The sequence below is a fragment of the Gymnogyps californianus genome, chromosome Z (assembly GCF_018139145.2).
Source record: "Gymnogyps californianus isolate 813 chromosome Z, ASM1813914v2, whole genome shotgun sequence".
In the NCBI taxonomy this organism is placed as follows: domain Eukaryota; kingdom Metazoa; phylum Chordata; class Aves; order Accipitriformes; family Cathartidae; genus Gymnogyps; species Gymnogyps californianus.
In genome coordinates, this window is record NC_059500.1 from 28,185,414 (window position 1) to 28,196,042 (window position 10,629).

Genomic DNA, 10,629 nt, shown 5'->3' on the forward strand with positions numbered 1-10,629 from the left:
ACTCTCTTTGCAGGTTTTTTTTTTCTTTTTCCAGTGGGAGGAGCTGTAAGGTGTGGGGGGGAAAAACCACATAAGAAATTCTACATTTCTTGGCCTTACAAAGCTTATATGCTTCAGATAAGTATTTAGACAGATCCAGAATTTGGTACCTGAGTTCAGCCTTTTGTGGTTCATTCATCAGTACTAATTATTCTAGCAGGACACCTGCTAAAGGAGTGCTTAGGTAAACACCATATCTGCACTAGGTCAACAGCATATCCCAGAGTTGCCTTTCAAATATTGGTTTTTACATGGCTTTAATAGTGAAAGAGAAATTTTCACTATATACACTCATGGGTACATACATCAGTGACACTGTACACATATACATTGCCCTAAATCAGACTATTAATTTGTTTGTAATTACTGAAGAAGTAGATAATGATTGTTCCAATATCATGAGGTCTTCTGGGCCATGGAATAGGGACAGAGTTCCATGAATAACTAACACGAGCCATTATGATATCAAGTGAAATGTATATACTACTAGAGTGATGCAACACTCTGTGCTTTACTGGATATCATGTTATCATGCTGGAACTATATTTTATATGCTTCAGAGCAGATTATTCATCATGAGGTACATCTATATTTGCTTCAAAAAGATTCAGCTGAACAATGAAGATTTCTGTATTGTAGTGAATCTCTTAAATGATATTTTTGTTGTGGTTTATATATCTTTGGTTCCTTTACATGGCTATATCACTGTTGATATCCTTTACAGGCTTACTGAAGCAACACGATGAGCTGATTTACTGGATTTCCTTTCTAATAAGTTTACTGCATGATAATGAAACTGTGTGTATTCATCTGTACGGCATATGTGTGTTATTAAGCATCCAAACCCCATAGTTTATTGCCATTGGTATAAAAATTATGAAATAGGTATGTTGGTGATAAAAGGAAGACTAGGGAAAATGTGGGCCCTCTCTGGAAGGAAACGGGAGACCTGGTTACCCGGGATATAGAGAAGGCTGAGGTACTCAGTGACTTTCTTGCCTCAGTCTTCACCAGCAAGTGCTCCAGCCACGCTGCCCAAGTCGCAGAAGGCAAAGGCAGGGACTGGAAGAATGAAGAACTGCCCACAGTAGGAGAAGATCAGGTTTGAGACCATCTAAGGAACCTGAAGGTGCACAAGTCCATGGGACCTGATGAGATGCATCCGTGGGTCCTGAGGGAACTGGCAGATGAAGTGGCTAAACCACTATCCATCATATTTGAGAAGTCGTGGCAGTCCGGTAAAGTTCCCACTGACTGGAAAAGGGGAAATATAACCCCTATTCTTAAAAAGGGAAACAAGGAAGATCCTGGAAACTACAGGCCAGTCAGTCTCACCTCTGCACCCAGCAAGATCATGGAGCAGATCCTCCTGGAAACTATGCTATGGCACATGGAAAATAAGGAGGTGATTGGTGACAGCCAACATGGCTTCACTAAGGGCAAATCGTGCCTGACAAATTTGGTGGCCTTCTACGACGGGGTTACAGTGTTGGTGGATAAGGGAAGAGCAATGGACATCATCTACCTGGACTTGTGCAAAGCATTTGACACTGTCCCACACGACATCCTTGTCTCTAAATTGGAGAGACATGGATTTGATGGATGGACCACTTGGTGGATAAGGAATTGGCTGGATGGTCGCACTCAAAGAGTTGTGGTCAACAGCTTGATGTCTGAGTGGACACCAATGACGAGTGGCATTCCTCAGGGGTCGGTATTGGGAGGAGCATTGTTTAAGATCTTTGTCGGCAACATGGACAGTGGGATTGAGTGCACCCTCAGCAAGTTTGCCGATGACACCAAGCTGTGTGATGCGGTTGACACGCTGGAGGGAAGGGATGCCATCCAGAGGGACCTTGACAGGCTTGAGAGGTGGGCCCCTGTGAACTTCATGACGTTCAACAAGGCCAAGTGCAAGGTAGTCCTGGTTTCAGCTGGGGTAGAGTTAATACTCTTCTTAGTAGCTGGTACAGTGCTGTGTTTTGGATTTAGTATGAGAATACTGTTGATAACACACTGATGTTTTAGTTGTTGCTAAGTAGCGCTTATCTTAAGTTAAGGATTTTTCAGTTTCCCATGCTCTGCCAGCAAGCACGTGTACAAGAAGCTGGGAGGGAGCATAGACGGGGCAGCTGACCCGAACTAATAGGGATAAGGGATATTCCATACCATAGAATGTCATGCTCAGTATACAAACTGGGGGGGAGTTGGCCGGGAGGGGTGGATTGCTGCTTGGGCATCAGTCAGGTGGTGGTGAGCAATTGCATTGTGCATCACTTCTCTTTTCTTGTTTTTTATTTATCTCTTTTTTTTTGTTATATTCCTTTTCATTACTATTATTGTAATTATAATTATAATATTATTATTAGTTAGTATTATATTTTATTTTACTTTAGTTATTAAACTGTTCTTATCTCAGCCCATGAGTTTTACTTTTTTTTCCAATCCTCCTCCCCATCCCACTGGGAGGGCGAGGGAGGAGCAGCTGCATGGTGCTTAGTTGCTAGCTGGGGTCAAACCATGACAAAGGTCCTGCACATGGATCAGGGCAATCCCAAACACAAATACAGGCTGGGCGATGGGTGGATTGAGAGCAGCCCTGCGGAGAAGGACTTGGGAGTATTAGTGGATGAAAAACTGAATATGAGCCAGCAATGTGTGCTCACAGCCCAGAAAACCAATCGCATCCTGGGCTGCATCAAAAGAAGTGTGGTTAGCAGCTCAGGGGAGGTGAGTCTCCCCCTCTACTCCGCTCTTGTGACACCCCACTCTGGGGCCCCCAGCGTAAGAAAGACATGGACCTGCTCAAGCAGATCCAGAGGAGGGCCACAAAGATGATCAGGGGGCTGGAGCACCTCCCCTATGAGGACAGGCTGAGAGAGTTGAGGTTGTTTAACCTGAAGAAGAGAAGGCTCCAGGGAGACTTTACAGTGGTCTTCCAGTACTTAAAGGGGGCCTACAGGAAAGATGGGGTGGGACACTTTATCAGGGCGTGTAGTGATAGGATGAGGGGTAATGATTTTAAGCTGAAAGAGGGTAGATTACATTGGATATTAGGAAGAAATTCTTTACTGTGAGGGTGGTGAGACATGGGAACAGGTTGTCCAGAGAAGTTGTGGGTGCCCCTTCCCTGGAAGTGTTCAAGGCCAGGTTGGATGGGGCTTTGAGCAACCTGATCTAGTGGAAGGTATCCCTGCCCATAGCAGAGGGGCTGGAACTAGACGATCTTTAAGGTCCCTTCCAACCCAAACCATTCTATGATTCTATGATTCTATGAAATAATAATAGAATAGTAATTACACTTGATGCTAAGTGTGTTTTTTAAAAACAAATTAAACAAAGAGGGGCTGGTACATGACTGTAAAAGTAATCAGGCATAACAATCATATTTCATTTTTGCTGGTCCTATCATAAAATTAACATCATTATTTACATTCATTGAAACACCAGGTGCCAGCCAGCTGAGGACTTGTCCTTGTCAGTTACAGCTGGAAACTTGTTTTTCACAAGACTAAAGCACTACTGTAAAGAGATTGTAAATACAATATTTACAGTACACTGTAAATAAATCATGCTTACTATCACCTTCACATAACCTAATAACTGCAAAGAACCTTGGGCACTTTAGTGAAACAGCAAATGGAAATTTGCAGTATTGTATTCAAGAGCCTTTTTAGTCACTTGATATAGAGTAAAGAGTATTGCTCTGTGATAATTTAATAACATTCTAGAACTGTGCAAATGGAACATATGGAAACCCAAACCCAATAGTTTTTTCAAGAGTCTTTATAACATGTTATCATGGGTTTTTTCACTTTGAACATAAAGTGGGGTGGGGCAGAACTTCACTTTCTCTTATATTAGCTCTTACGTGGGTTTTTATATTAAAAATTGTCTATTAAAAAATACATGTATATTGCTGTCTAAGGCCAAATAGCATAACGCAGCTTGTGTCCATGCAGCTACATTTTTCACCACTTAAGAAAAGCATGTCCACATCTAAATTATTCATTGGAAAACATTTCTGGACATATTACACCCCTAATCTTGCAAAAAACTACAAATGAGAAAGATTGTTGGCCAAGATGAAGACTGTGCTGAAAATTTAACACTACAGTTGACTTCATGGCAGTGCTCAGGACCATACCATGGCCTTGTTTAGTGTATTAATACAGATATAGACTTAAGTTTACCTCCAGAGATAATGTCACAGACCAATTAAGTGTATACATTAGATGCTTAAAATTAGCATTTCTTTCCCTTCCGCTAAGTGTTAGGTACATAAAATGAGGCAAAGTCCTTTAAGTGTGTATTCATAGGTCCTAGCCTTCTGACACTTCATCCAGATGCTCCGTTTTCTATGTTGTGACTGAAGTGCTGGTGCTGAAATAGCTCAGTGGAAGCTTGTCCAGCTACATTTCACCTGTTCCATAAACCCATTGAAAGCAATGGGAAGGAGCTCTAACCTGTTCTAAGGTCTGCAGCCCTATTCATTAATGACTTTGTTGGGAAACAGTTGCTTTTTTATTAAGAATATCTATCTCTAAGCAGCAGCTGGAGAACAAATAATCTTATTATAATTGGAGGTTTATTGCCAGCTTACCAGTCCTTGGAAAATAAATGTACTTACTAGTATTGTTAATATTTTAAATCAGAAATAATTGGTTCAAACACATTGTAAAGGTCCCATAAAAAGTCTCCCTTTCTATTGGTAATGTGATTTATGTCCACAAATATAGCCTTCTTGGAATCAACAGATGTACTCTTTAGAACAGACTGTGTGGAAAGACAAGAAATAGGCTAATTGTCTTTTGGAGACCTCTACATGTGTGCTAGTAGACTTGACAGAATACTTGTGCAGGGTGATTTTTGTAATTTTTTTAAGGTGGATATAACTCTGTGCATTTTGATTCCCTGGGGCGTTTTGTGAGTACATTTAATATTGAGTGAACTGTCATTGTTCTGTTTGATCACTCCTGTGGAAAGACAAATCAAATACCTTGTCAGAAAATTACTGTCAACGATAACAGGAAGAGCAAGGATTATAGGAAGGGGAAGTATCATGCATTATAACAACACATATTATTGGTCAAAATGTCTCATTAGTTCCCTTAGGGGCATAAAGGGCTGTTTCAGATTCCAATGAAACATTTTTCGCTCTCACCCCACCTATTGCTCACTCATGGAAAGCTGGCAGAGAAACCTGATGGAATGATGACAAAAGTGGAAAAAGATTGACACCTTTGAAGCAATGGGGTCACAAAGGAGGGGGAGGACGGGATCATAGTGGCCTTTTTATGCTGATACAGTGGCTGAACCCCACAGAAATGGTACCATTACCTTACTTCCCTACCATTCTTTCCTCCAACCTTGCTAGTAGCCCTAAAGAAATAATCACTGGATACAAAGGGATTTCACAAGATTCCTGGAAACAGAGTCACAGAGAACAGGAACACCAAAGGAAAGCCCTCATAACAGAAATAAATTTAACATCATCAAATCTAATCAGCATCTGTCTAAGAAAACCATTCATATCTTCATCACAAATGAGATAGTATAACTTGTAATCATGCTCATCTCATAATCAGAGTCCGAGAAAACGCATTCTGGATTGAGCACCTCCTCATTAAGAAGAGTGAATAAGGCTATAAAACAGCTTTACTGTAACTGCCATAATGCACCACAAGAGCTCAAGGACACAGATGTCAAACTCAACCAAAAACAGATACTTCACTTAGTCTTAAAAATGCAACAGTTATGATTGTCAAGTGCAAAATACATAATTAGATCTTGTTTACAGTAGTGATTTTCTTTCTTACATCCTGTTGCACACTGCAGGAAAGAGTCAAGAATTGTTACTGCCTTTTCCATAGTCCTTGTCCTGCATTTACTCTCTAGTAATCTCACCTGACCATTGGACAACAACGTAAAATTTAGCCATCATGGTAGCCTGAGCAGATCTGTTTAGATCAGATACTGAGGGGTCCAACGTCACATTATTGCCAGATCTCCTGAACTGAAAATGATGTAAGGGTAATCATAACAGGTTGGGGCTTAAAGAAGCAGAAGCTGAACCTGAAAAACATGGAGTCAGAACATGTGCAGCAGCCTGGAAGCATTGAAGACAGCTTTAATGAGTGTAGACACAGAGGGCTTCCTTTGCAACAGGAAGGTCACTCTGTATTTCCATTATTCTGCATGCTCCAGTCACCAGGCACTGTTAATAAGCCTGTAGTGCAGTATGGGCCTGATCAAGCTAATGTGAAGTTCCCTAGCTTTGATACTTGCAGCAATCTGGTCATAGCAGCACAAAACTGGAGTCAAATATGTAACACGTTTCCTATATATGTTTTGCTGACTTGGCTCTGTTTTCTTCCATTGTTCCACTGAAACTACCTGAATTCTGCTTATTTTGTTCCTGATGTCATAGAGGTAGCTCTAACATGTTTTCTGTAAAACACCAATTGGTCTCCCTCTCTCAGGTCAAATATTAAGATACAGAAAGCTAGAACTCCACTTTCACGCCACCAGATAAGTGAAAGAAAAAAAGGAGGAAATAGAACAGGTTGGATTTCAGATTTTGGTTATTGTATCTTAAATCAGTTTATTCTATTATTTATCAAATACTAAGAGTACCAGGAGATACACTCTGCCATTCTGTCGTGGTTTTACCCCAGACACCAACTAAGCACCATGCAGCTGCTTCCTCCTCCCTGCTCCCAGTGGGGTGGGGAGGAGGATTAGAAAAAAAAGTAAGACTCGTGGGTTGAGATAAGAACAGTTTAATAACTAAAGTAAAATAAAATACACTACTAATAATAATAATAATAATATAATAATAATAATTGTAATGAAAAAGAATATTAAAAAAAAAAGAAATAACACCCAAGAAAAGACAAGTGATGCACAATGCAATTGCTCACCACCCCCTGACAGATGCCTGAGCAGCAATCTGCCCCTCCCAACCAACTCCCCCTGTTTATATACTGGGCATGATCGTCTATGGTATGGAATACCCCTTTGGCTAGTTTGGGTCAGCTGTCCTGGCTATGGTCCTTCCCAGCTTCTTGTACGCCTGCTTGCTGGCGGAGCATGGGAAACTGAAAAGTCCTTAACTTAAGATAAGCGCTACTTAGCAACAACTAAGACATCAGCATGTTATCAACATTATTCTCACACTAAATCCAAAACACAGCACTACATCAGCTACTAAGAAGAAAATTAACTCTATCCCAGCTGAAACCAGGACACATTCTTATTTACATGATGCAAAGCAGAGGGAACTTGCTTAACCTTTGTATGTCACCTTTCTAGGAGGAGGTACTCTGAACCCAAGTATAGATTAAAAGCCTCAGTATGCATCTTCTTTCTCTGTTATGAAGGCTTTACTAGGCATTCTTTCGGTCAACTTTTTTTCCACACCAGCTGGTCCTTCTCATAGAGGTCTAATTATCATTCAGCATTAACACAATGAAGTTTAAAATGCCATGAGAAGTTTCACATATGCACCAAAAACTGCAGCGCTGTTCTAAAGTCAATGAGATTATTTCAATGTCATGAATTCCATGTCATGAATAGATGGTACTATTTAACACTTCTTTGCCATGCTCCCCTGATAATTTTTATAGTACTAGAAGAAGTTTCATCAGTGAAACTGTTTTATCCTTGGAAAAGACAATGCTTGTGAAGCTTCATTTTGAAGGTAACTAACGTACAATTACTACAGACTGAATTATATCACAGAGGTCAGTCATCCAAGACTCAGCACAAAGAGGTCAGATCAGGAAGAGACTCTTATAAACTCCTTATATTTGGAAGGAAAATCTAAAAAATATAAATATGCATTTTCAAAATTCTGCATAAAATCTATTACCATTGCAGTCTGTCAATGAAATTTAATATTAGTCATCCTTCATTAGAAAGAAGCTCAGAATCAAATTATATCTCCCTTGCCATGTGATGTATTTAACATGATGATTTCAGTGGGACTATTCACAAAGTTTCATGGGTGAGGGTAACAAAATCTTGCCTATAATGAATAACTGGTTTTCTAGTATTATTACACAGTGGCTTCTTTGTAATGCACTGATTTTGGAAGTTATGGTGAACAATACAAAATGTTCTTAAAAAAGGTGTGTTGCATTGGATATGATCATTTGTGCCCAATTGTTTCATTTAGTTGTGTTAGTGTAATAGGCTGCTATGCCTGAGATCAGACACAGAAACTGATCATATTCATGCACTTGCAGATGGGAGTAAAATAGATTTGCATATGACACCACTGAAGATGACACTTAAATTCTCCATGGTGGTTTAAGCATTCTGTTTTATTCTGCATACATATTAGGAGCATGCACAATATCAGTTACTTGGATGAACAGACATTATTTAAATGGCTAACAATATTTGAGCTCACCTGCATAGTCCCTAGCTTATTATATCACAGGTATACACCTCTGGAAGACAGTTTTCCCCATCAGAGGAATGCTGAAGCAAGTAAAGATGATCATTTCCATTTTAGGAATAATGCTCTCTAAAAGGCACATGCTCACTCTCCTTCTAGTAGAAATGTACATCTATAAGTACAAGTAACTGTCAGTCATGACATTTTTTGCCCAAAAACTGCAATAGATATCAAAGTATCATATTTAAAATTCTAGTTTCATCTGAAATCAAAGTATACTTTTTTCCAAATCCTGTTAAACAGTGCTATCTGAAGATTTGCTGCTGTAACAGTAGATACTATTCACAAGGCAGCCTGTAAAGTAAAATTATTTTCTATTTCTCCCCCCCCCCCCAATTACAGTTTGGATTACTAATAATCCTTACTAGATGTCTTAATAAGAAATAGGTTCACTTTCCTACTGCAGGAAATAGTATCCAATCTTATCTTTGATGTAAGATTTATGGAACCTTTTCTGAGGAGTTCTACCTTATTTACTGTAAATGAACTGTAATTTGCATACCAAGCACTCACATTGTTTTTTAACAGATCATCTTTAAGCCAAGTGATTAATGATGTCAAAACAATGAGTTTTTTTCTGATTAAGGCCCACACTGGAATATTTTACATAAAATCTTCCCAAGTTTACTTTATTTCCCCCAAAAGCAAACTATTAATTGAGCTACAATAAATTATACTACACATATAATATTCAAACCACTGTGAAAACAAAGATGAAAAGTTGAATATTCAGATATGTATAAACAAGAACATAATCTATATGATTTGATTCTCTTAAACAAATAGAAGATTAAAAAAATGCCATTAAAACACAGTGTTTTCTGTGTCATGGGATAAATTCAGTGTAGTACAAAATACTCTTTGCCTCTTCAAAACAGATACATAGATGAAGTACCTACAAATCCCTTCTAGTTTTTCCTCTTCCTTCAATGAAAACTAGAAAATGCAATTATATAGATTTATAGGTGCTAAGATACACACAAAAAGACCCGGGACGTGAACAGCTAGCTATTCATGTCTTAACTTATTGTTGATATCTTAAATGTTGGGGAAGTATACTAATCTCTACTGTGAACTTTTACAGAAATTCAGTTCTAGATCATGTGAGAGACTGTGAGCCTTCATTTTACCTTGATTTTGTCTCTTAATGGCTTGATTGAAAACAAGCATGTTGTATACAGTAGGTACAATGCACATCAATATTTCTGCTGAAAGCATGTTCTGCCAATGAATGAAATGAAGAGAACACATCCAGGGAGGGGCTAGAACTGGTGAAAACAAACAAAAACTTAACAACACTGAAAAAATTTACAAGTGCCAACAAATACGCAGGGTTGTTTTTAAGACTGTGTGTGTTACTTAATTGGAAAGGAAGAGCTTTCCTGGGATGGTGTGGCAGAGTTTGAGCTGGATACAGTCACTGAATATCACTAGAACACACATACAGACCTAAAGCACAACATTAATATGGTAGGTAATAATTGTTTCCCTCTTTCACCTCATTAATGCAGTTGGCACAAAGTTGCTGCATGGATCTACAAATCCTATAGATACAAAGATGCACAAAATAATTCTTTGGAGAGAGAGAGCAGAAATTGCTCCAATATTCAATTAATTAAGTGAATATATTTAATTCTTAGTAAAATTCTTGTTTAGTTTCTCTTTTGTGTACTTTGTCGTCCATGAAAATGGATTACTGAGACATGACAGAAATTACTCAGGACATTTCTTTTTGTTATTATGCTTTACAGATTTTAGCCAATGCACAATATATTTAAAAAGTGGTTTCTGAAACTATTTGCAGATCTTTGCAGAATTCATTATTTTTCTTTCAGAAAAAAAATACTGACTAGAATTACATGATGCCACAGAAGCAAGACTACTCAGGGTGCTCAGGCAGAAAATGGGAGTAGCAAGGGTCAATATCTTCCTCTGCCCTCAGAGAAAAAGAATTTCCTAACTACTTTACAGGAGAAGAGTCTGAGATAAAAAAGAGATCAGTACCCTATCTACTGTCCTCATTCTTGCTTCTCCTTCTAGTTTAAAACAATTCTCAGAAGCATGGATTTGACTTATACTATTGTATGTCTTACTAGACATCCCAAACAATGGGTCCCATTCTGAGG